Source organism: Electrophorus electricus, chromosome 24 (assembly GCF_013358815.1).
Source record: "Electrophorus electricus isolate fEleEle1 chromosome 24, fEleEle1.pri, whole genome shotgun sequence".
Taxonomy (NCBI): Eukaryota; Metazoa; Chordata; class Actinopteri; order Gymnotiformes; family Gymnotidae; genus Electrophorus; species Electrophorus electricus.
Genome location: NC_049558.1, coordinates 7,425,001 through 7,450,023, shown reverse-complemented (window position 1 = coordinate 7,450,023; position 25,023 = coordinate 7,425,001). Strand labels below are relative to the sequence as shown.

General features: G+C 43.9%; 1 protein-coding gene across 1 annotated transcript in view; it reads left to right on the top strand.

The window, feature by feature from the left end:
- The first annotated feature begins 640 nt into the window (after positions 1 to 640).
- The window catches only part of sulf2b (sulfatase 2b), a 126,458-nt gene continuing 102,075 nt past the window's right edge, over positions 641 to 25,023 (top strand). The window contains exons 1-3 of the mRNA XM_027024121.2: positions 641 to 747; positions 2,884 to 3,020; positions 3,435 to 3,524. The gene's annotated coding sequence lies outside the window, so the exon portion shown is untranslated. The remainder of the gene's footprint in view (positions 748 to 2,883; positions 3,021 to 3,434; positions 3,525 to 25,023) is intronic.

Below are 25,023 nucleotides of genomic sequence, written 5' to 3'. Positions count from 1 at the left end.
GTTGCACGAGTCACTCCATATGACGTTTTAGTTTTGGCTGGTTGTTGCCTTGCGTACTGTGACTATGCCTAGAGACGATTGCGATGCATGACCATATAACAAAGCATCTGACGCAACATCGCATTGCCCTTTCCTGCGTGCTACCTTTAAATCATACCCATGAAGACTAGTCTAGATGAGAAGTTTGGATGATCAAAGGCCCATGTGAGAGCAGCATTGTGCGTCACCTCAAAACCAGTCTGCGCTCTTCCAAGACCCATACGATAGCCAGACCTTTCCTTTCTGAGTCTGTGTATGTTGTCTCGGGTTCAGGGAATAACCTAGAAGGATAGCTTATAACATGTTTCTCATTGTCTTCCTTCTGTTTCAACATCCTGACAAGCATGGGCGCACGGTCATTGTATTTAGGCTCTACCTGAGCGCTGTTGGTCAGAGTAATTTAGAGCTCAGACAATTTTATAGAGAAAGAGAAAGGTAAAAAGGGAAAAGAGCACAGGGTGAGGAGAGTCGGAGGATATTCCTGTTCAGCTTTTTTATAACCCACATTTGAGGAACCGTGGAAGTTATTTCCTCATCAAATGGTCACATGTTTCAGCTTGGTGCAATGTCCGTTTGATGGTCTTTAGACTTTGGTAAACTTCAAATGGATACTTAGCACTCTGTGTGAATAAATAAATGAGATTAAGGTAAACTGTTGTCATGCTCATGGAAAAGAGTATCAAAAAACAAACCTTTACACAATTTCTGGTGAGTGCAATCTTATTTCATTTTTATGTTTTCTTATTTATTTTTGATACTACTTGAAGGCTAACCCTGGATGGACTTTGCTAGTTTCAAATCACGTATGGACAAAATGAACTTAGGTTAGACGGGACAGAGATAGTATAAATACTGGTGTGATCATTTCTACTACCCCAGATGAAAAATCTTGTTTGATACAAAAATTGGGTGGAAACTTTGATTGACTGTGCTATCATAGAGAGGAAGATAACGTCAATGCTGGGCATGGGCATCATGTGGCCAGCTGTTTTTAGTGAAGGATAATCTAAGAATTTTTATGTTGCTGCATCCTTCCAGAGATTGATAAAGCAGGTCTGAAAGAACTCCATAGGGAAGGTCCTGCTTTGTCTATATAGATGATATAGTAGTATACTCACAAAACTACAAACCCCAGTTCCAGCATCTCTGTTCCGCATCATGGAGTCGGTAGGACTAATAATGAATCTCAAACAGTGTAAACTCCTGCAGCACTCTGTACTATACACTGGGCATATGATGTCCAGAGAAAGCATTATGGCGGAAACAACAAGGGTAAAAGCAGCTGAGAATTTATCTCAATCCACGCCAGGTTAAGGAAACGAAAGGCTGTGGTTTCTTAAGGAAAGGCTGTGGTTTCTTAAGGAAAGGCTGTGGTTTCTTAAGGAAAGGCTGTGGTTTCTTAAGGAAAGGCTGTGGTTTCTTAAGGAAAGGCTGTGGTTTCTTAAGGAAAGGCTGTGGTTTCTTAAGGAAAGGCTGTGGTTTCTTAAGGAAAGGCTGTGGTTTCTTAAGGAAAGGCTGTGGTTTCTTAAGGAAAGGCTGTGGTTTCTTAAGGAAAGGCTGTGGTTTCTTAAGGAAAGGCTGTGGTTTCTTAAGGAAAGGCTGTGGTTTCTTAAGGAAAGGCTGTGGTTTCTTAAGGAAAGGCTGTGGTTTCTTAAGGAAAGGCTGTGGTTTCTTAAGGAAAGGCTGTGGTTTCTTAAGGAAAGGCTGTGGTTTCTTAAGGAAAGGCTGTGGTTTCTTAAGGAAAGGCTGTGGTTTCTTAAGGAAAGGCTGTGGTTTCTTAAGGAACGGCTGTGGTTTCTTAAGGAAAGGCTGTGGTTTCTTAAGGAACGGCTGTGGTTTCTTAAGGAAAGGCTGTGGTTTCTTAAGGAAAGGCTGTGGTTTCTTAAGGAAAGGCTGTGGTTTCTTAAGGAAAGGCTGTGGTTTCTTAAGGAAAGGCTGTGGTTTCTTAAGGAAAGGCTGTGGTTTCTTAAGGAAAGGCTGTGGTTTCTTAAGGAAAGGCTGTGGTTTCTTAAGGAACGGCTCTAGTTTCTTGGATTACCTGGCCCTTTGCCACCATTTTATTCCCCAGTTTTCTGAATGTGCAGCCCAATTGCATGTATTTAAGATGAAAAAGGGTTTATGGTAATGTACCTGCGTGTACCAAAAAGCTTTTGAGAATCTGAAAGATTCATTACTGAGAGCTCCAGTTTTGCAACCTCTAGACTTTAACAAGCCATTTGTGGAGCAGGCTGATGCCAGTGAGACTGGTTTAGCACTGGCACAAGAGACAGAAGGTGCAGAACATTGCTTACAAAGAAAGGTGACTGTGCTACAACAGCATGCCAAGTGAGCATGTTTGTAACCGACCAACTAATGAATCTTTGCCCATGACAATCTTGAATAGCCACTTTGGTTGAATATAAGCCCTAAAGAGGCTCTTGAATATAGAATATTGTTCAGAGATATGCAATGACATCTGGAATCACTGTAAACAGTGTATCTTATGCTATAAATACAAGGTATAGACATCTAAATTTTCAAACGATCTGTAATTAACAGATATCTGCAATCAACAGTGGAACTAGGCTATATGTTGTGTGTTGATCTGACTCTTTTTCCCCATCTAGAAGTTAAAATAATGAATGTCCACTTGTAATCTTTGATGACTCCTGGAAGTGAGTGGAGCTGTTTCTAATGCAGACCGCATGGACATAAAACATTCTCACCAGAGAAATCTTTACACAGTGAGGAATACCTGATTATCTAACATCAGATCAGAGTCCACAGTTATCTACACACCTATTCAACATCACCTAAGAGCAGTGAAGAGGAATACAGAAGTTAACCACCGTCTGTCATCCACAGAAACAGAAAGGATGAACTTAACCCTGAAATCCACGATTGCTTCCTATGTGAAGAATAACCGCCAGGCGTGGATTTTAGGATATCACATTGCTGTCAACTCTGCATCGAAAGAAAACGCCAAGTTAACACCAGCAGAGGTTGTTTTGCGTCACACTCTAAACAGTCTCTTTTAACACCTACGTCACTGTGTAGTAGACCCAGAATAAGATATGTGCACCCCACTTCAATGCTAGCAAGTGCTATTGGAGAGGATAGAAAGCATCATCAAAAGGGCCCAGTCCGGACAGACGAAGTATTATGACTATTGTGATTATTATGAGTATTATGATTATTATGACTATTATGATTATTGTAATTATTATAACTATTATGATTATTATGACTTGTGATTATTATGAGTTACACAATGCTCCTATGTCTCACTAGCGTCCATTTCCTATCAAAATGGCCTATGAACATTTGGAGATCTAAGAATGGTGGCAGATAAAAGTGCCTTTTTAATGACCTTGAAGAATCTTTGACAGTCCTCTGTCCCTTTCTGTGTTGCTCAGTCATGCTTCAGAAGACGTGAGTTCAGAGATTCAGCATGCATGGGGAAACTTGAGATGTAACAGTGCCACCAACCTGCTAGACCAAGAAAGGTATGAACTTCCTTGATGTTTCTTGGGACTGCGACATCACAGACAGCTTTGAGCTAGTCAGGGTCACTCTTGTGTAACCTGAGATGATTTGTCTTAGGAAATTTAGTGACTGTCACTTCAAACATTCCTTCAGGTTCAGCCTCAGACTAAATCTGAGTGACTTTCACTGGAAAGCTTTTTAGATGTTTTTCCTTGATACTGGACTACACTAACCATCATCACACAAGAAAGAGAAAGCATTTGTTTCACTAGAATTTTTCATTATGCATCCCATTTATCACTAGACCGTGGCTGCGGTCTTTTTGAGCCTAAGCAGTAACTAAATGAATCCAAATAGGTTTTGGTTGCCAACACATTCTGTTTCATGGCTGCTCAACACTTCTGCCCACATTTCTTAAGTCAAGAATACTGCGTACTGTTATCTTCCTTTTGAGCTACAGGAATTCTGTATGCATTCTGGTGAATGGGTGCCAGCCAATCATAGAGGAAGCTTTCCCGATGACGCGTGACCTCTTCAGATACCTCTGCTGCATGCACTAGTCTCTTGCAAGTGTGTCACTGTCTCCTCTGTCACTGAAGTGAGAGCCTGAGCATTGCACAGTTGCAAATGAGCACAATCCTCTGTGTTTGGAGAACATTCAGTGAACAAGAACTCCTGTTCTCCCAATTTTGCCATCTGGAAGACTGTAGGATGTTTTACTAAAATTGGCCACCATTTCATTTCCATGTGTAAAAAAGCCTGGGCAAGTCAATAAATGAAGTGAAAGCTAGATCAGATAATATATAGAAAGGCAGCTGATGCTTATATCCTTATAACAAGTATTGTCATTCTTTCCTTCCCAAAGTCCATTAAACGTGTCCATTGGCCACCATGAAAGTGCATCATATGTACAGACGTGTTGATGAGTGTGAGTGGTGCAGGTGTTGACAATGGACCGGCAGTGCAACAAGACAGCTAACGTAAGGGATCCAAGTTGTTGAGACCGCATGGGTCTCTCAGTGTTTGCTTGTACCCAGTAAGAATTTATGTGGGCGAGATCTTGCGAACATGAAGTTTCAGCACTGACCAACTTTTCACAGCTTAGAGTGCCTCTTATAAAGCTAGCAAAGGGTTTTAATTCTGTAGTAGACCTTGTAGTGGTAAAACAAAGTATGAAGCTGGTGTCCGAAGTCTTGAATGCTCTATATATGTTTGTGAATATATGTCAGTGTTTATCTCTTCTGGTTCAGTCTCACCCATTTGCTGTAGCAAAGGCTTAAGTCCACGATCAATGCTTTTAAGGAATTAGGCAAGAATTTTCTTCTTGTGTCTGCATCAAACAAAGCGTATTGGCATGTTGTTTGTGTGGAAATATCTTCCTCTTTTACAAGATTATTCTGGCTCAACGGCACCCCACTGACCATTAGAAGCCTAAGAGCTGATGAGTTACTATCATGATTGGAGAAGTGACGGTCACAGCCATATAAATCCATGAATAAGGCTGCCACTGAAAGATCGCATTACTTATTTTATTGGAATTAGAATTAAATTTTCTTCCCTTTGGGCTACTGGCTACAGGCTCAAGCACTCTCTGTATTTTCAAATACAGGGAGCAGGATAAGAGCTAATCTATGTCAGACTCAGGACCCTGAGATGAGGCAGGTGGCAGACAGTGATCCTCTTGCTGACCAGACGATGCCCTGCAATTTCACCTCCTTCTCATGTTGTGGTTGAGCCAGAATCAGACATTTAATGAGGATGTGAGGACAGACCCAGTGAAGAAGTCTGGGTAGAGCTATACCAGTGCCCCTGGTAGGATGAGCTTTTTAAAATTCCCACAGGAAGTACTTCCTCAATTGGTTTCGATGGTGAAGTTAGTTTTGGCCTCCTATTTGCAGTCCCAGGAAATGATGATTCCATGCCAGCAAAGTTATGGTTGTGGTAATTGGAACTGTCTCCAGATCAATACTGCAGCATAAGTCATGATCTTTCTTGATTTCATGTGAGTTTCACACTGACAGGAGTGTTTTCCCACACATTTTCAATTGTTTGCAACTTATGCTAATACACCCTCTCACAAGCCTGGTATGTGGAAAAGAGATGTGATGGAAAAGGAGGGAGCTTGAGCGTTAAGTTGGAAATCCCAATGATAGACATTCCATATCTGCAACATTATTTTCTACCAAAAATCATCCTATGATACACCACTGTGGTTTAGTGCCCAGTAGCCTAGACATGGCTCATATTTTCCTTGTTTCTGCAACACTACTCTCGCTGAGAGAGATTGTGCTTGTAGGAATGAATTAAATAAAAAGAATTTCACATTTTCTTCAGTTCTCAGAGACAGGTGGTTTAGGTCATGAGGTACTAAATGTTTTTCTCTCTCTGTTTTCCCCCTCAACCCCCCGTACACACACACACACACACTCTCACATACACACACTCACACACACTCACACACACACACACTCACACACACACACACACACTCACACTCACACACACTCACACTCACACACACACTCACACACACACTCACACACACACACACACACACACACACACACACTCACACACACACACACTTTTATGAGTACTGTGCAGGCTTGTTGGTAGGTTGGTCTCATTTACACAGCCATATAACACACCTATTATGCAACTGTCCTAGCCTTTGAGTGCCAGGCTGTTTTAATGAATGCGCTTAGTGTTTATATGGGCACCTCATTAAAGGAACTCTCTCCTGCCTGCTGTTTCAAACTAGTATAGCTTTTAGTTCCTCACCGATGCTGCAAATTCTCTTAGAACGCTTTATAATCCAACCTGCTACGATCGCAATACTTTTTACATCTCAGGGCCTGTCACGGTGGTCTCAAAGGAAAGCGATGCAAAGCTAAAACAGTGCCATTGCACCGGGCCTCTCCACTGACCGATGTCGAAAACGCGCTGCTGAGACAAGAAGAGTGAATAAAAGGACCCATCGGAGGGTTTGATTTACTGTCTAAACACAGCCTCCCCCCCACCTGGCGTGAGCAGACACTGACAACTGCGTTTGTCGTTTTCAGCTCCTGCAAAGATTTCTCTCAGGTCTTTAAACGAACTGCTTATGCACCCCCAAAATAATCATTATACTCTAAGAACTAAGAGTGAGACAAAACGATGTATCTAAAGGCTCTTGGAATTATGAGCATTTGTATTTGACTATACACTAATGGCCTTAGGTCAGGATGAAGAGGTAGCTTACACCCAGCAGTAATAGTGGGAGCGGGTTGCCAGGTCAGTTTCTTACTCAGTTCCTTACTCCCATATGTTTTCTCCCATACTTTATTTTATTATCTGTTGCCGATATTCACAGAAGGTCCATAGCTGGGAATATGGAAGGAGGCAATACGTGTGTGCTTGATGGAGAGCTGTATTGCTGGTACAGATGACAGTCTCTTCACGGACTTTGTTAAATACAGAGCCGAAAATGAGCAAAGTGCACCCAGCACTTAGCTAATGGTATTCATTAGAGCAGCCTTTGGCTCTGTCAGAAAGCAGGGTTAGCCCAGTATATAAACATCATGCCAGTATATAAATATCACACAGAAATCCTGGCAGCTTTCTGGGTTTCTATTAAGTTCCTATGGCAGTCTAGTTTAATCATCCTTCAGCCTAAAAAAACTTTTAAATCAGACCATATTTGATCATAGGTGATTACTCAGTATTAGGTCAATAGGCAACCTTTAAAACGGCCAATCAATTCTTCAAATGTAAATAAAGAATCTTGATGACTTCATGCATGGGAATGAATGTCAGAAATGTCATGTAGTTTGAAATGAGGAATGAGATGAAATGAGATGTGTTTTGGAGAGCAACTTCAAAGAATGATCCATTTGAAAAATAGAATTTAAAAATGATCATTTTTCTGAGTTTCTGTTTTCTTAAAAAAAAAAGGCTGTAAAGTTAAATTCATACAGAAGAAATATCCCAATTTTTATGTTAGTGCTGGCCAGCACGTAAAGCCAGTGTTTGTGTATACTTGTTTCACTGGTGGGATTTCAACAAATCATAGCAGACTTGCTTGTTATGCAAGTCACATGAAATGTCTCTACAAGAGCAGATCCTGCAGTGTGCTGGCAAGCCCTTCTCACCCCGGAAACACCATCCCTTCCAAGAACTCTCGCCAGGCAGAAGACATCCAACCCAGAACAGTCAGACACAAGGACAGCTCCTCCCTTTCCCACCAGGGCTGTGACCCTCCTCGACTACCGCGGACACCTCACGCTATAGCCTACAGCATTTGCTGTCTTGTATTGATTTGGTGGCATGATCTTTCAATCTGTCTGAGCCCAGAAGGGTTTGTGCGGTTTCTTAGCAGCCTGCGCCTACAGCACTACGCAATGGCACATATACCTGTGACCACAAACCTAGTACACATATGCTACAGGTGTTCGAGAAGACTGCATGTTCAGATGTTCTACTACACTACAATTCATTGAAAATGTACTACATTTCTGGAATAAGGCTTGTGACTGTGTCTTGGCTGTCCACACAGCACTGCACAACACACACTCTCTCTCACACACACACACACACACACACACACACACTACACAGACATACACACACGCATACGGGCAAGCCGCTTTAGACTGCAATCAGTTCTCCTGACTCACGAGGCTGGTGAGGTCAGGATCAGTGAACACACTCAGATGTTCCGACGAGAAAAATTGGGAATCACTGAATCTCAGCATACCATTAAAAGAGCCAGGCTCGATGATCTGACTCACAGACCAAGCAGAGCAGTGCAGATGTGGGTCATCGCAGCCGGGTGTGTGTGTGTGTGTGTGTGTGTGTGTGTGTCCCCGCTGTTTTCCATTTTTCAGTCAGACATAATAAATGGATGCAATATTAATAGCTTGAACTGGGGCCCATTTGTATATGTGTATAATAATGTAAGTGTGTGTTAGAAAATGGATAGTTATGTACAGATGAATAGATGGTTTCTGCGTACATGGCTTGCTTTGCTGCTCGTGAATGCGCTGATGATGTGTATCTTCATTAGCATGTGCCTGTGGACGTGCGGGCAACATCTCCGTGTGTCCACACATCGGGGTAAACATTCCTACACGCCCTAATGGACCCTGCTCAGGACGCGGTCCACTTCACCCCCCCATTACTCATTGTGATGTATGTTTCTCGAGGTGGGGGATGCGGAAGCACATTTACACTGCTTCATTTGTTCCAGCAGTGGAGTGAACTGTCAGCGCTGCCGTGGAAAAGCAGCCCGGCACAGCGCTATAGAGAGAGAGCAAAGAGCATGCTGTAGTCAAAGCCTCACTAAATGGCATGACAGCAAACACCCTCATTAATTAGTCAGCAGCTTGGTGATTGACCCCCCCACCCGACCGGCGATACACACATACACTCCCTCCTCCACACATACCCACATACATACACACATTCAGCCAGAAAGCGGATCGTTGTGGGTGCGGGTCAAAGTGAATAACCTTGTCAGGGTTGGTCTCCGTGGAGACCTAGCCAGCCAATCTGTCAAGCGCTTCTTTTCAGCACGGTGGGAAAGCGTGTTTGGTCCACGACCCCCATCAACCCCTGCTCTTCAGGACTACAATTCCCAGCCTTTCGGCATGGGAGTCAGGTCCACACTAGCCGCCAGTCAGGGTGAAAGAGTAGGAAAGCGCAAATGAGGCACGGATGAATGGGGGAGCGGCGGACGAAACGGGAGGCCTGGGGATGAATGGAATTCTCCATCCCTCTGTTTTTTCACTCCCAGCTTTTCTTATGGAGAAGAGAGCAAAAAAAGGGGGGGGGGGGGGCATAGGAGCACGGAGAACTCATGTGGGCGGCAGGAAAGAAGATCTCTTTCCCTCAGCCTCCCGGCTTACTACCTCGGGTACTCTGCCTTTCACTCCTCCTCTCTCCTTCTCTCTAACTTCCTCTTTCTCTCTCTCTCTCCCATGATGGATCTGTCTTTAGAGCAGCACTCCGTCTCGTCAACGGCTCGACGTGGCCTGTTTTGCCACAGCGGGACTCTTCCACCAGCACTGTGCATGTAAATACATCAGCAAGGGTAACAAGCTGCAGTCCGACAGGTGTCTTGGGAGGCTGCACTAACATAGACTAAAGGATATTCGGTATCTGAAAGGGCCATGTCTTGTACGTTCAGTGGCCCAGGGGCAGTTCAGTAAACCTCTTGACATCTTCATTGGCTGTTTGGCAGTTTTATTGCAGGAAACCCCGGGTGTTATGTGTGTTCCCTGTCCTTCTCCCATGGCTCTTAGAAAAACGCTACAGCAAGACCCAGATCAATTTTCTGGACAGATGGACTGGTTGGCAGGACCAGCGGCTGTCTTGTCCGTGAGCCTGTTTTACGGCTCTGGCCAGAGGTTCCAACCCCTCAGGTACGGCACTGGAACAGATCTAAAATGTGAACCAGCTCCGACTGTGTGTCCCCGAGGACTGGATTGATTGGACGGCCTCAGAACCTTTGCAGAAACTGTGTCGCAGTTTGCTTTTTAGCCTATAATTACATTTCTCCGGGCAGTGTCGTCTTTCCCAGGAGCTGGGCCCAGAGCCTACGAGTGCAGCCTCCCCTCAGACAACTTTTCAGCAATAAAGCAATAAATAACCCGCAAGCCTATCGAGCTAACGAAAGCTAAGCTCTGCCTGGCAAATTAGTAGCGTGACTTGGCACCGCCGAAGAAACAGTGAGCTAGAACCATGCCGGAAGGCCTGTACATGACCGATGTTCTACCGCTATGATATTCAGAGGTTTTAACAGTGGCTTACTGTAAACTCCACCTGGGGGGAGGTGTTTAAGAGTACGAGCGCAGAGGAGGCTGATGCAGTTCGCCTCCGGCCTGTGGCCTCTCTGTTACTTTTTCCCAGTCCCTTTGAATCAGGACAGCTAGAAGTGTTACACAAGTGTTCTTGTATAACCACTCTGGATAGAGTACCGGGTTAAAGAAGAAGAAAGTTTTGTGTTCCTAAGGCAGCCATTTTGAGAGAGAGAGAGAGAGAGAGAGAGAGAGAGAGAGAGAGAGAGAGAGAGAGAGAGAGAGAGAGAGAGAGAGAGAGAGAGCGAGAGAGAGAGAGAGAGAGAGAGAGAGAGAGAGAGCATAATTTAGAAGACAGCAGTTTTGGTTGAAGGCAAAGAAGCTCATGTTTCAGTGATGTAGTCGACCTAAGGTTGCTCTTGTAAGTCGGTCACGAGGTGAAGTGAAAGGAACACTACTGTTCTGTTGCAAAAGCACGATGGGTACTAATGTTTGTTGTGGGTGTTCAGGATTAGCGCTGGAGGTTGAGAATGCACTCCGACAAGTTGATCTGTTTTAAGAGGTTTCCCCAATGGCAGGGGATGAGATGAAAATTCCTGCTCACCCCCCCCCCCGCCCACACTCTCTCTCTCTCTCTCTCTCTCTCTCTCTCCCACTCTCCCTCTCTCTCTCTCTCTCCCTACTCCATTAGAACTCATAACTTACATATTGTCTCACTTATAGGAACCAATTTTACAGTAGAAGAAAAATAAAGTTCCAGAAGAAAAATAAAGTTCCTTGAGTGCATCTACTGCATGAAAATACATAACACAGCAGACCCGCAGAAGACCCCTGACTTTGCAAAGAGCCACATTAGACCGGGGCCAAGACCTGAAGCTACCGTAGCTTTGACTTATTCTGTAGCTTTGACTTATTCTGTTTTCCGGCAATGCCGTGTGAGTTCCAAGCCCTTCCCCTTACCACTCTGCCCCTCTGTGTGCATCTTCTCCGCTGCAAATCAGGCTGGAAGATCTAAGCCTCCTGAAATTAGTCAGCATCGGTGAAGACTCACAAAACGTAACTTTCTCTCACAGTCCCACAAGGCAAGAATGAGCAAACACCACAAAGGGGGTGTAGTTTTCAGTGCGGGAAGCGTCACTTATTAAATGTGATGCCTTGTAAATGCTGTGCTGTAAAAAATGCACATGGGATGTCCTCATGAAGGCAGATTTAGTCGTGCTTTTGTCATGGACTGCTCCTCCCCCATAAGTCACGTGGTACGGCCCGCCACGTGCACGGGTATCCACATGCACTGTGTTTGTGTTGCGACCACGCCCCCCCGGATTGCACACACGTGCACAGGATTTAATGTAAATGTCTTATGTCTATTTAAACCCCTGTCCATGTGTGCTCTGATCGTTGGTCATTGTCCCTACGTGGGTAGATCTGCGTAGCCGTAACATTAGTTTGTCTCATGTCAAAGTGTAGGTGTTTATCTTTTAATGTTAAGTGTATAGTTATGTTTATTGTGTGTGAACGAGGAAGTCTGTGCATCCTGCCACGTGCCCCGCGGTACTAGGGCCAGCAGCTACGTTACAGCTTTCAGTTTCGGTGGCTGTGGAGATATGGCAGTGGCGTTCTTTTGTGTGGTCCTCTCCGTTTTCTTGTGGAAAATGGACAGTAGCGATCATGACTGAGAAGGTTCGTAATTCAGCCCCCTCCCACCCTCTGGTTTGGGAGAGAACGGGAAAGTTACGCTTTACACTGAGCCACACACAATGACACTGGAGTTCGCGACAGGCCAAATGAGAAAAGCCCTTAAAGCAGAAGATGTAATCTGGGAAACAAACACGGGCACAATACTGCAAGCATCTGTCACCCTCGAATGCCATAATGGGAGGCTCGCACAGCAGGGCAGATCAAATAACTCCTCAGTGGGAGTAGCTCTGGTGCCTCCGTTTTTATTATATCTGTTTGCTTGTGACAGGAATGAATCCATCAGTCTGTAGATCCTCATGCGTAATAACATTTTTAGAAGCCGTTCTACTGCAGGGAGCGGATCAGCAGTCCAAGACGTGTGCTGCATTTCTGTACCCCAACACCATAAAGCGTGATACAGCTTCCCTCGCTCGTGGTATTAGTTACCGAGTGCTATGTTTTATTTATTTATATATATATATATATAATATGGAGTGGAGCCGTTTGTGTTTCTGTGCCATTGAGAAGCCCCCTCTGTGTAGTACACTGAACAGGGTCTCAAGCTGGCGACCGCAGTAATGGTGTGTGGTTTATATACGGCCCATGGAGTCCAAGGTAAAGCATGCCACATAACACTGAGCAGGTTCCCTGCTCTCTCTCTCTCTCTCTCTCTCTCTCTCTCTCTCTCTCTCTCTCTCTCTCTCTCTCTCTCTCTCTCTCTTCCATCCTTTTTCACCTCATGTTCTATCCCTCCATTCTCCCAGCTTCTCATTACAGCTGTCATTCTTTTGTATATTCCGACAAGGCCAAATCACTAGTGTTGAATAATCAGTGCCCATGGTGTTGAATTCATATGTCAGGTGTTATATTAACGCGTACAGCATTACTTTAATAGCTATAGTGTTCATTTAAGTCCAGTGGATATTTTGTTATGTAGAACTACCCCATGTTCACTGATTGAAAGATTACTTATAGTATTTTTTTTTCTTAGACATATTTTTCCCTTAAGACCCTTTCATATATATTTAATTAACATTTGGTTGAATTATTGTTCTTTAAAAAAAAAAGTGCCAGTGCAATTAAGCAAAAGTCCATGTGGTTCATGGTCACCGCTGTTGCAGAAGTGTATGTATGGGGCAAACGTGTGTGTCTGCGTGTATGTTTAAAGGTGGCATTAGAATGGATATAATCGATATCCAGCTCATGTTGGAATACAGAGTACATGAGTCCTATCAGAACATGTGTTCTTCAGTTCACTATGTGAACGACAGAGAAAAGATGCCTTTTCCAGGCTATCTACTTACAGATCAAGAGGACTGTATTTACACTGACGAGCCTTGTGGGCTCACGCGCACATAATTTGTTCATAATTTGTGTTCTGTATGTCAGTGTGTATGCATTTATATGTGTATCTACTTTAATTCATTAAAATACCTCCTCTCTCATTGCCTCAGTAAAACGCATCTTTGTCTGTGTCATTAACTTGAGCAGTTCAAATTTAAGTGACACAAGGCAGGAAAAGAGATCTTTGTCTCACTGGCTATTTGTACCACTCCCCATAATCCGCTCTCTTCCTGTCGAGTCATACAAAAAACTCTTTATACTGGGAGATACAAGGATGCTTTAGAGATGGGCAGGCAACTGTCTGGTGACACCGAGTCTCCAGCAGTAAGGCACTTAAGGGCTGATTTTCGATGTCTGAAGTGTGTGTGGTGGTGGGGTGGGGTGAGGGGGGCCGCACGCACGCAAAGTGTCATTGAGAGTGTATCTCATGCTTCGAATCAAGTCAAATTCCGACACTTCAACATGTCAGCCTCAGCCACTTGTTTCCCTGGGAGCGAGCTGGTGTGATAACACGCAGGCTCTCACACGCACGCACGCACACACACTGAGCCGTCTCCACTTTCAACCTACGCTATGTCGCAAAACGCTCTGTGCCTTATTTCAGATCTGTGTCTGCTAGAGACTAACGTGAGTTTGATGGGCGCGGTCCTCGGGGATTTAATAATCAATTGGTGATTTGTATCAGGTGTGTGAGGCCATGGGATCCTCACGTGTAAGAAGGCCAGTCAGTGTTTATATCACGGTCAGCAGATATAGAGTGTGTGGGAACACGACTTGACTCGCACTCCTTCCTGCCTCACAGTTAATGAATGAGTCACGCGCTTACGGATTCAATTAAACCCGCGAATAATGAGTCCGACAGAAGGAGTAGGCTTGACATCTAGTCTTTTAATTGAATACAAATAAAACTAATTGATTGAAGAGGCAAATCCAGGAGAAAAGCAAAAAAAGGTCTCTATGTGATGCATTTGTGACAGCTTTTCAATGGAGGACTGTGCTGGAGGCTTTAGTGATACGTTTTCATTGGAGGCCAGTGACCGAGAGATTGCTGAGAGTGCTTTGCAAGTAAAGGTATAAATATCCTGCTTTCACGCTTATGAGGTCAAAGGAGATTTCTCAGTCCATCATGTATGCAGAGTCATGAATGGTTAAAGTTAGTGCTGGGATTTTGAAGTATTAATTGATATGGAGGGTTTAGTTGCAGCGTTTTAAAGACTTAATTTTTCTTTCAGCTTTATTTGTATGAAATCCAAAAAAATTCAAAATAAATTTCCCCCAATCTGTTCTTATGCAGTAAAACTCCTTCTACCTTTTTAGGCTAAAGTATTATCCAGGCCTTCTGGTGTTTATGTATTCTATTGGAAAACCTGCAAAAAAAATTGAGAGGGGTACTTTATCTTTCTTAGAAAATGAACTTAATTTGCCTCACAGTGAGTGTTATTGATTGTAATCAGAAGTGCTCCTCACATGGCCTTCTGGAGAACATAGAACATGTTTGGTCATCAAAAACAAACAAATACACAAAACCCACCAAACTGTACTTTGAATTCTGTATGAATGGATTTCCCTATTTAAATAGAAACAGCTTGCTGGATGGGCAGTTGAAGATTCCACAAAGCACTTACATACAAAGCTTTTTTAATCCTGTGCGCAGGTTCTTTGCTGCACTATTATTTCAACCTTCTCTCAAGTTATATAACACCAATCAAAACCAGCTGCCTCTGACAGCATGATGGAAAAAATCTGAAAATGAGACTTAGTTAAGGAATAGTGTACCCGTTCATTCATGTGGCAATACGGTAAGTTTTATACCTGAGGCAGCAAGGAACAGAGTAGAGATGGGCGTGGAATATTTTAGGGGCAGATTTGCTGAGTCATCACCTGGAGGTACTGTCATATTTTCCAGTCCTCTTTAAAGGATCATGCGGATTACGAGGTCTCCACTCTCATCTCTTCTTCTCTCTCTTTCCTGTCTCCCTTCCTCTAACTGCTGTATAGCACATAGTGCACGTCAGCGGTTTAGACGCGATTGTTCGGTCTTTGGACTAATTAATAATCACTCCAAGCTAAGCTGAGTGCCATTGAAACTGTACAGTATCTTAGATGACAGACTATGGGAGTTGCTTTACAGATCTCGGAGGACACAATGCACAGCACGTAAAAGGGGTGTTTAGAATGTTTTGTTTTCTCCTTCATTGGGTCAGTGGACCATTTATGAATTTTATCAAGTTCAAGGGTCATTTTGTTTCGCTCGACATAATCTGTATTAACTTTACCACTTGCCAAAAGCACACAGACACTTATTGGTTTTGTATAAAAGTGATGTCAGTCATACAGTCTACAAAAAAATTAATAAATCTGACATGGGGCATCAATGCCTCCAACCTTTTATCTTTCTAATAAAAAGTTTAAAAACTAAAAGTGAAGCAGGCCTCAGAGAAGAAGCCCCTGACTTCGTTTTAATAGTGTAGCCATTTTTTGACATTTGGCAGAGTGAAAGGAATAAGGTGAGAGATTTTTTTTCCTCCAAGTGTCAGAAGTTTTGTGGAACTTTTAAGTTATTACATATCAGGCTCCGGAATCCCTGGAAATATATTGTGTGTCACTGGACTGATGTGGACCCAAGAGTTTGACTTTCTCTGATTACACATGGCAAAGTCTGTAAGAGGAAAGAGGAGAGGAGAAAGGGAGCTAGAGAGAATGAGAAAATTAAAGGGAGGATGAATGACAGAGAGAGAGAGAGAGAGAGAGAGAGAGAGAGAAAGCACGAAAGAGAGACAGACAGTAGAATCTCCTTCCAAGGAGAAAGTCTTCCTGAAAAAAAGCTATTTTCAACTTTTCCTAATGTTCAGTTCCCTGACACATGCCTGAGCCTAGCAGGAAAATGAAGACACAACTCATGACACATCTAGTCACTGCAAACCCCTCCTGCAGGAGACACGTCGGTGCTGTCTGGCTCAACAGGAGCTGACTGTCAGAGATGGCCAGATGAAGTCACTGGACATAATTGTAGACATAACTGTGCGTTCATGCTCTGTAGGGGCCGCACGTCATTTTGTTACACAATTATATTACACAATTATAAAGTGCCTTTATAACCAGTCCTGTATTAAAATACTAGTTTTTGCTTGCTATTTTTAACAATGATAACAATGAAGAACAATAAGTACAAGAATAGGGACAGATTGGGAGATTTCTCAGTGTTCTGAACAAGCAGAAGGGTTGAGGGAGCTTATCCATAGTATTTACCAGGTCACGGTTTATAGCAGAATATTTTGTCCTTTCAGTAGAAAGTAGCAGCATGCTTTCATGAAATTGCACTGCATCCTGTCACATAGACTTCCCAAGTACAGTATATTTTAAACTTCTTACCTGCCTCTTTTATTTCATCTTGAGCCTGCGGTAAGTACAGTCCTCACTATAAGTGATGGGGGTGGACGCATAATTTGGAATGGGTAGCAGTGGCGTAAAAATTACCCAGAAGTAAAATCAGAAATATTTGCCATTTACTTACTGACCATAGTGTTCCATCATCTGTTTGTTTACAGCAAAACGCACCCTCGATTTCAACCCACAATTTTATTTTATTTTTGTGGGCTGATGGGTATTGTCGTAGATATACATGTAGTTAATGTACACAGCATGTATCATCCCCCCCCCCACCTTAAATAAACCTATTTCTCATTATGGAACATTTTAGCAATCAGCATTACCAACATGGAACAACATACTAACATACGGTCTTCTATATGATATAGAATCTTACATTTGTTATTTTTATATCCATATCATCTTATATCCATATCATCTTATCATCTTTTCAACAGGACCTTAATAAAAATACATGAAACAACCATTACATATACAAGAAACAATTAGCACACATGAACTTTTTTTTCTTGAAATAAAACCAAAATGTCCGCCTGAAGTTATTTTTTCTTACAGTAGTTCTTACAGTGTTGCAGTGCTTTCTTTGAGGCCCAGTACATTTTTTAAAAAGAATTTGGGTCAAGAGAGCAACTAATTAAGGATGGTATAGTTTTAAACGCTTCACAGTAACGAGCAGGGAGTGGATCACTACTCCCAGAGGTAGTTCTCAACCCTGCAGAGGTTGTGGAAGGGACGGTCTCCACACCAGCAACAGGTGGAGGATTTTCAGGTAAGCGAAAGATGTGTGCGACGGCCCGCGTGCCACAGGGCATGGAGAAGGTTGCAGATGTTCCTCTCGACATAGACGAGCATTTATTTACATGAGACGAAACACAAACGAGAAACGCTATGGCACTCGCACGTTATAAGTCAGTGCAGCGTGATATAGACGATGAACGATCACAGATACAGCATCATAAACAAGAGCATTAATAGCGAGCATGAATAACGAACAATAAGCATACGCATCAATAAGCGCACTATCACTAACAATGACCGACAATTACCGCCACAAACACAGGGGTTTACACGCATGCACAAATGTCGTGTGTAACCAGGTACAGGTGTCTTGAGACAGAGGGGGCGTGGTTCCGAACGCGAGGACAGTCACAGACGAAACAGTTAACCAACACAAGTCCCACGCCGCGTGGCAGGCCGCACCACGTGTTGTGTCGATAGGGGCGCGTACCATTACAGGCTGAACCAGGTATGGCTTTGCTTGGTCTGTAGGACTCAACACTGTGTCAGACGAATTCCAGCTCGTCTCCCCCAATTTGAATTGGACCCTGTCACCAGATTACCGGTCAGGGAGGGGATGAAAAGAATAGTTCCTGTCACAGTAAAGCTTAGCTTTTCTGTCCTTTTTAGCCACTGCCTTGGGGCGGACGGGTTCTGGCAGCAGACCTTACTCAAGCGGAGGGAGCTTGAGTATAAAAAATAAATAAAAAATTAAAAATAAATAAATGTAGCTGCTGCTGGTATGGCTCTGTAGCTCAGCACAGCCAAGCGAGGGTCAGACTGCCATAGGATGTTTGGCTGTGCCGATAGGTCTCCCCACAGCCAACATTAGACTGTTGGAAATGGGGACCACAAGTAGCGTGCTGGATCCCCAGTCAGAACAGAACTGTTTGTCAGCAGAACTCAACATTCTCTCGGAACGGAGAGCAAACAAACTAGCTGACAATTTCAAATTCCAGAGGCTTCGCATAAAGAAAACTGAGAACTGCCAACCAACACAAGGAACAGTTGCACTCAACTGATAATATATTTCTTCTTTGTTAACTAGCTAGCTAGCGACTTTACAGGGGCGTACTGATGGACAGGGGCGTCATTCTGGCATACTTTCTGCTGTAGCTTTAATTTTTTGTCATTTCCCTACCAAGTCTCTCTGGTAGTCAAATGGTGTGTAACCTAACACAGAAAACAGGTCACACATTAGGATTTGGACTGGTTAGTGCTATTCTATCTTTTTTTTCTTTCTGAAAATCTCTTTCTAAAAAAAAAATAGTGATTTGATTTTACTGGCTGTTCAATCCTATTTGAGAAAACCGCAGCTTTGATATTTTACCTCAAAGCTGAGATCAAAAGCTGGTTTTGCTCTGGCCGTTTTTTGGAGGTTGGAAGTGGAGCAGGTCGGGATTTGGGCTCTTTTCTGGGATTATTTATAATTCTGTCCACCACATATCTATCTTGACTTCGAGTTTATGAGGCAAGACTTTGGGGGCATCTTTTGAATGACATTTTGGTTTCTGGTGGCTTGAAGCCTGCGTAACATCTTCTAAATTCGTTCTCTTCTGATCCGGTTTCTCCCGCACTCAAGAGCGCTGCATACCTGGAGGTTCTCATGAGTAACTAAAATACCTTGTTTATCTGAGGTACCCATCAATTTGCCTGATGTATATAAAAGTAAAATAAATAGAAAGATCAGTAATTTAGGTGATGTTTTCATGTGCAGTTGAGTGACAGTGGAGGCATCTTGGGTAGTAACACGCTACATTTACTCTGTTTAAATTTTTGAACATTGTACTTTGAAGAGTTGTTTTAAAAGAGGATACTTTATTCTCTTACTCAGGTATACTTGCGAGGTCAAAAATGTACTTTTACTCATCATATTTGTCGATGTTCCTTCCGTTGCACTGAGGGCCGCCGCTTAACTTCAGTAAGCTACACAACCGGACAGCAGACTGACATAATGGACAGTGAACAGGCACATTTCCCAGCATTGGACTCAAATGGCGTTTATGAAAAGTATCTCGCAATATATCCTTTTCTTTAAGGCTCACATATCTGCGTGTGAAATTGGTCCTCTACGGGCCTTATAGGCCTCTCTTTTTTTTTTCAAGTGAAATAAACGGCAACAATTTTATGCCCTTGTGAAAAATGTAGTTTGAATGGGAAAGGCGCACAGGGGCTCTGAAGCGATTGCAAAGCGATTATAACTGAACAGCAGGGGAATAGCTTTCTTTGAAAAGGAAATTCTTGTGGAAAGTTCCAGTAACAGCCCTATTGAAAGAGTGTGTGTGCACTCTGTATGTGTGGGCACGTTCTGTATGTGTGTGTATGCTTCAGGCTCCTACTAAATACAATGTGTAGATGTCTGTTGTCTCAGGCTTTAAAAAGTATGGGTGTGCATCATGTTGTAAGCTCTTATAGGCGCGCGTGTGTGTGTGTGTGTGATGTTTTTTGAATCTGTGTTGTGTTATTGTAATTTGCCTGCTGTCCCAGCAGTGGGCATTTAGCTGAGACAGATAGCAGGTAACCGCAGTGGGGCTGGCAGCTGTGTGTGTGTGGAGTGGCAGAGTGATACGCTCCACATTTGTGTGTGTGTGTGTGTGTGTGTGGAGTGGCAGAGTGATACGCTCCACGTTTGTGTGTGTGTGTGCGGAGTGGCAGAGTGATACGCTCCACGTTTGTGTGTGTTTGTGTGTGGAGTGGCAGAGTGATACGCTCCACGTTTGTGTGTGTGTGCGGAGTGGCAGAGTGATACGCTCCACGTTTGTGTGTGTGTGTGTGTGTGTGTGTGTGCGGAGTGGCAGAGTGATACGCTCCACGTTTGTGTGTGTGTGTGTGTGTGTGTGTGTGCACACATGTCATGGTTTTGGGAGAGAGAGAGAGAGAGAGAGAGAGAGGAAGAGAATTGAGAGAGAAACACCCTAAAACATTAACAGGTTTGATGTAGTTGTGAGTCATCTTTCTACATCTCTAACTTTTCCATTCTCTCACAAGGTTACGACAAAAGGGTGTTTTCCCCAAAAATGTTTTCAACTAGTTGCTTGGATTGTATGAAGTTTTGTACTTTTCAGAATTTCAGTCTATATATTAAGCATGTTTTATTCATGTAAGCAGAGATATTAGAACAAACAAAGAGTGTTTAGATTTAACAAAGCTGGTAAAAGAACGCAGAAGTCAACCAGAACCAGGGAGAAGGATTGATGGCTTTGACCTGAAGGACCAGAGACAGTAAGGTTATACCCATTTCATGATGAATGACATGTGCTCATGTTCACACTGCCATGGTATACTTGGGCACGTGACATAACTCGATCTGTATGGGCAAGTCTGTGCATGCAATGCTGTTGGGGTGTGTGTGTGTGTGTGTGTGTGTGAGAGAGAGAGTATTTTGAGGTGTGGAGTGACTGATGGGTGTGGTTTACATATTGACCATTTTATTTATTTTGATTTTAAACATTTAAGACTTCAGTTTCGTTGATTTCAGCTAGTTGCATGCCTAATTGTTTTGTCATAAGCTGTTCTCCAGGTTAGTGTGCGTGCTCTCTCTCTCTCTCTCTCATACTCTCACTCACACACACAAACAAACACACACACATACGTCAATGTAAAATACCCACTTTACATATTCTCAGTTAGTTATGCAGCCTGACTGTGCAGTGAAGCCCATTCTATTGGTTTAAATAAAGCGACAGCTGTAAAGATGCTGGCATTTAGACTGAATGCAGGCTCCCATGAATAAACAAACAAACGCAGGCAGCCTGTGAAAAAGTCAGCGGATAAACGCGGCTCTCTGACCTGCTGCCTCTTTCACCCCGAAGAAACGGGGTGCATTACTGTTTCCTAATTAAAAAGCGCTCAGATGACTGCAGCACTCCACCTGCAGGCACCATGCGCACGCATCCTTATCAGGAATGTATGTGCTCCACTAAATTAGGTGTCAAATCAGCTCGAATGCACAACACAGAGCAGAAAATGTCACTGGTGCGTAATTCATTCACTGGTAACCGGGGGCAACACAATTGAAGAATATGTTATTGAAGAATGTGACTTCTTGGTTTGTGGAGCCGTGTTGCTTTTGGGAGCCCCTGCGCTTTCGTGCTCTTCCAGAGAACGCGACTGTGCATTCAATGTTACGTCGTTTCTGATATGAACCTTTTGGCAGTAAGAATCTTAACTGCTCCCGCGCCTGTACGCCTTTCCTCCTTTTTTTAATTTGCCTATTCCATGTCCTTATCTCAGCTTCCCCTGGGTCTCCTTGAATTAGGACAGGTCGTGTCCCCCTACTGCAAACACTCCCCATTCCTCCCCTTCATCCCTCCTTCTCTCCCTCCCTCCATTCATGCCTCATTCATCCGTATTGTGCTCCTCTGTATAGCGATTAGTATTTATCTCTCTCCCTCGCTGAGGGACCTGGGGCGGGTTGCCGTGGCGACTCGGTGGGTGTCTGCCCCCGAGGGTGGTCCGATCAGGCGCAGACTCGCTCTTTCAGCAGCACGACACGGGCACAGAAAAAGAGCAGCGCTGAAAGGGGTCCTTGTGGGGGGGTACAAAGGCGAGAATAAAGGAGCCGCGAAGAGCCGGTGGAGGTTCCGAAATGGAGGTCACTCTAATTTGCACTCTGGCCTCTCTCTTTCGGAGACGGCAGTTTGTAGAGGGAGAGCCTTTTATCCGTTAGGGCTCTGGCTGTGTGCTGGGAACATTCACGGGTGATTTAGGGTTCGTCGTAATGCTATTACCAAGCAGCGGGAGCAGCGTGTGCAGAGAGGGAGAGCAGCGGAAAGACGGAACGTGGTAACAGCTCCGCGCCTGGAAAGACCCTGAAAGGGCTCAAACGTCTTCGCCCGTCTCTGGCCAAGATGAACACTGCGTTCTGACACCAGTTGAACGGATTCTTTAGGCCAGGAGTGACCAGCTCTGGCACCATATTTGTGAATTTTTTCCCCCCCGCTTCAAAACTGACTCATCTATCAATTAGCTGGTTTGGCATCGATAACAACTGGACAAATCTGGAACAAGCAGACTACTTGATTCATAGCTGAAAAACCCAACCGGAAAGCTAACTCGATTAATATTCCTTTGATTTTTCCACTCACACAGGCAGTTGGGTCATTGTTCAGTCTTTGGGCATGCTGTTCAAACATCTGCGCTCACTAGTCAGCACCTTCGGTCTGGTCTTCACTCAAAAGGAATTTTTGTTTTGCACAGGAGATCCTAAAAAGAAACAGCTTCTGCGAGATAAATTTAGTAGATCCACAAAGCCCTGAAGGAATACAGTAGGCTATCAAATTTCAGCGATATACTGTGGGTTCTCGGGTTCAAGCCTGCTTCACTAATGACGTTCCACCATCAGCCTAGCAAAGTGCCAGGCGTAGATGATAAAACTCTGAGGTTTCTAGTCCATGCATGGTTTTACACTGAAGAATTATGGAGATTGTTTTATTTACTCCATGAAAAGACATCATTTAGGGGAAAAAAAAACAAAAACTCTTCACTACATCTTTAAGACAGTAGCTCCCACAAAGTTAATGTATGGCCACTTCCTGTAAGTGCTTTCTAATGCACTTCAAGTGCATTTACATCTATGAATAATACATTGTGTCAGTAGTGCAGTTAAGATATGTTTGGATCACAGGGTGAGAGCTACACACGAGAATGACCGGCCATGTGTAATGCATTAGTGACACTTACTGCTAGGGTTACTGCACAAGTTTGGTAGCATACTGTTTCTTTAGCAATACGACACTGGTGTATGTATAAAGACTCACTCACACACACACACACACACACACACACACACACACACACACACACACACACACACAGTCCTCAGTCAGCAGAATTCTAGCTCTGGCATTTTAGAGTCGAAGAGAATGTTCTGTCAGAGTGTCACATTGCCCAAGTTCTTGTGTTGTGCTTGCATAGCTGACAATCACAAATAAAATAAAGCTCTTATTAATGAAGCAACTTTCCCTTATCTATATCGTATATTTTCTGAAGTTGACACTTCCTCTAAGCCAGTCTGAGTAATTGGAAGCACATGTGTGGCAGGTGTGTGAGCATGCGTGTATATATGTGTGTCTGTTTCATTGCTTCAGGAGATTGTAACAGGGACCAGGGGCTGGTTTGGTAAGTGTACTGGGTTTCTCTTTGACAGCGTGCGTAATGAGGATCTCAGGTATGTGGGACACGTTCTTGCACTTACCAAGTCTGAAACCTGTGTGGAACTTTGGAGAATTGTTGCGACCTGTTCGGATTTAGAAGTCGGGCTTGTATCGTGCGGAGAAACTGTCACATTATCTCTCTAACACTTCTCAATTTTCACACTTTGCCTTGTCTTGTCGTTACTTCCAACTCGAAATTCCAAACTCTTTCTCTCCCGTTTCCTCCATTTCTCCTGCTCTCTCCTTCTACTCCCACCCCCTCCTCCAGGTGGTCACTACGTGTCAGCTTTAGTGTTGATGAGCTGAAAAGGTAGCCGACATCTTCCTCCTATTGGCTCCTCTCACACCGTCCGCTCTCCTCCGTCAGATGCGGCTGTAGGCGGTTGCCCGGGCTACGGGTCCGTCACACGATTTTTCTGTCGGGCGCAGCCAGGCGCCCCCGTGCACATGGATTCCACTGAATGACAGTCTAGCCAAACCCACAGCACTTTTATAGGGCCATGACTTCTCCAGACATGTCTGCCGTAGAGATGTCTGCTGTGTGCTTAGTACGTGACCCCGTATTCCTGTTGACTTCTTTGGCCTTTTTTTTTCGTTCATGGTCATTCTACTCATTTTCTACCTTCTTTTCTGACGCACATCGTGGGGTTCCAAAGAAAGGGGCACAGCTGCGACAGTGGCAGCTAATTATCTCTGGGTGTCTCCCATTCCAGTTGCCAAGTAGTGTTCCCCCATAGAGATGAATGAATGACATACAGGCCTGGAGGCAGGAAGACACATGTGTCAAAAAGTAAAGTGCAGCGTCATTCCTTTGGTTCACACTGGCAGAAAATTGAGTTACTGTCCTATTAATGATGGGATTATTTGACTAATTAGTGGACATCTGCCAAGAAGAGCCTTCGGGCCTGTCAATAATATCTATCCTAATTCAGTCCAATAATGTCACAATGTTGTAATACAACTTGGTACAAGAAAATACGTGTACACACACACACACACACACACACACACACATGCATGCATGCATGTACACACATGCACATGCTCGTAATTTCTCATACAGTGTCACATACCTCTGACACAGTCCCACTGTACAGACTGTTTCCCTACATTAGAATGCACGTGCACACACACACACACACACACACACACACACACACACACACGTGATAAATACATTCTTATATGCTGGGCAGTTCTGCCCACACATTTAAATCTAGCTGGGTTCCCCTGCAGTCACATTCTAGGGAGCAATGGCCCACCGGGGCTGGTGTTGCTTCACCTTGCTCAGCTTGGCCATTTGTTGAGCGGTTCTTCTGGTGTGATTATAGTTCTTCATTGCGACTGCAGCGGGTTCCGGAGAGAATGCTGCCCTGCCTGGGGCGACCAGGCCTGAGCCC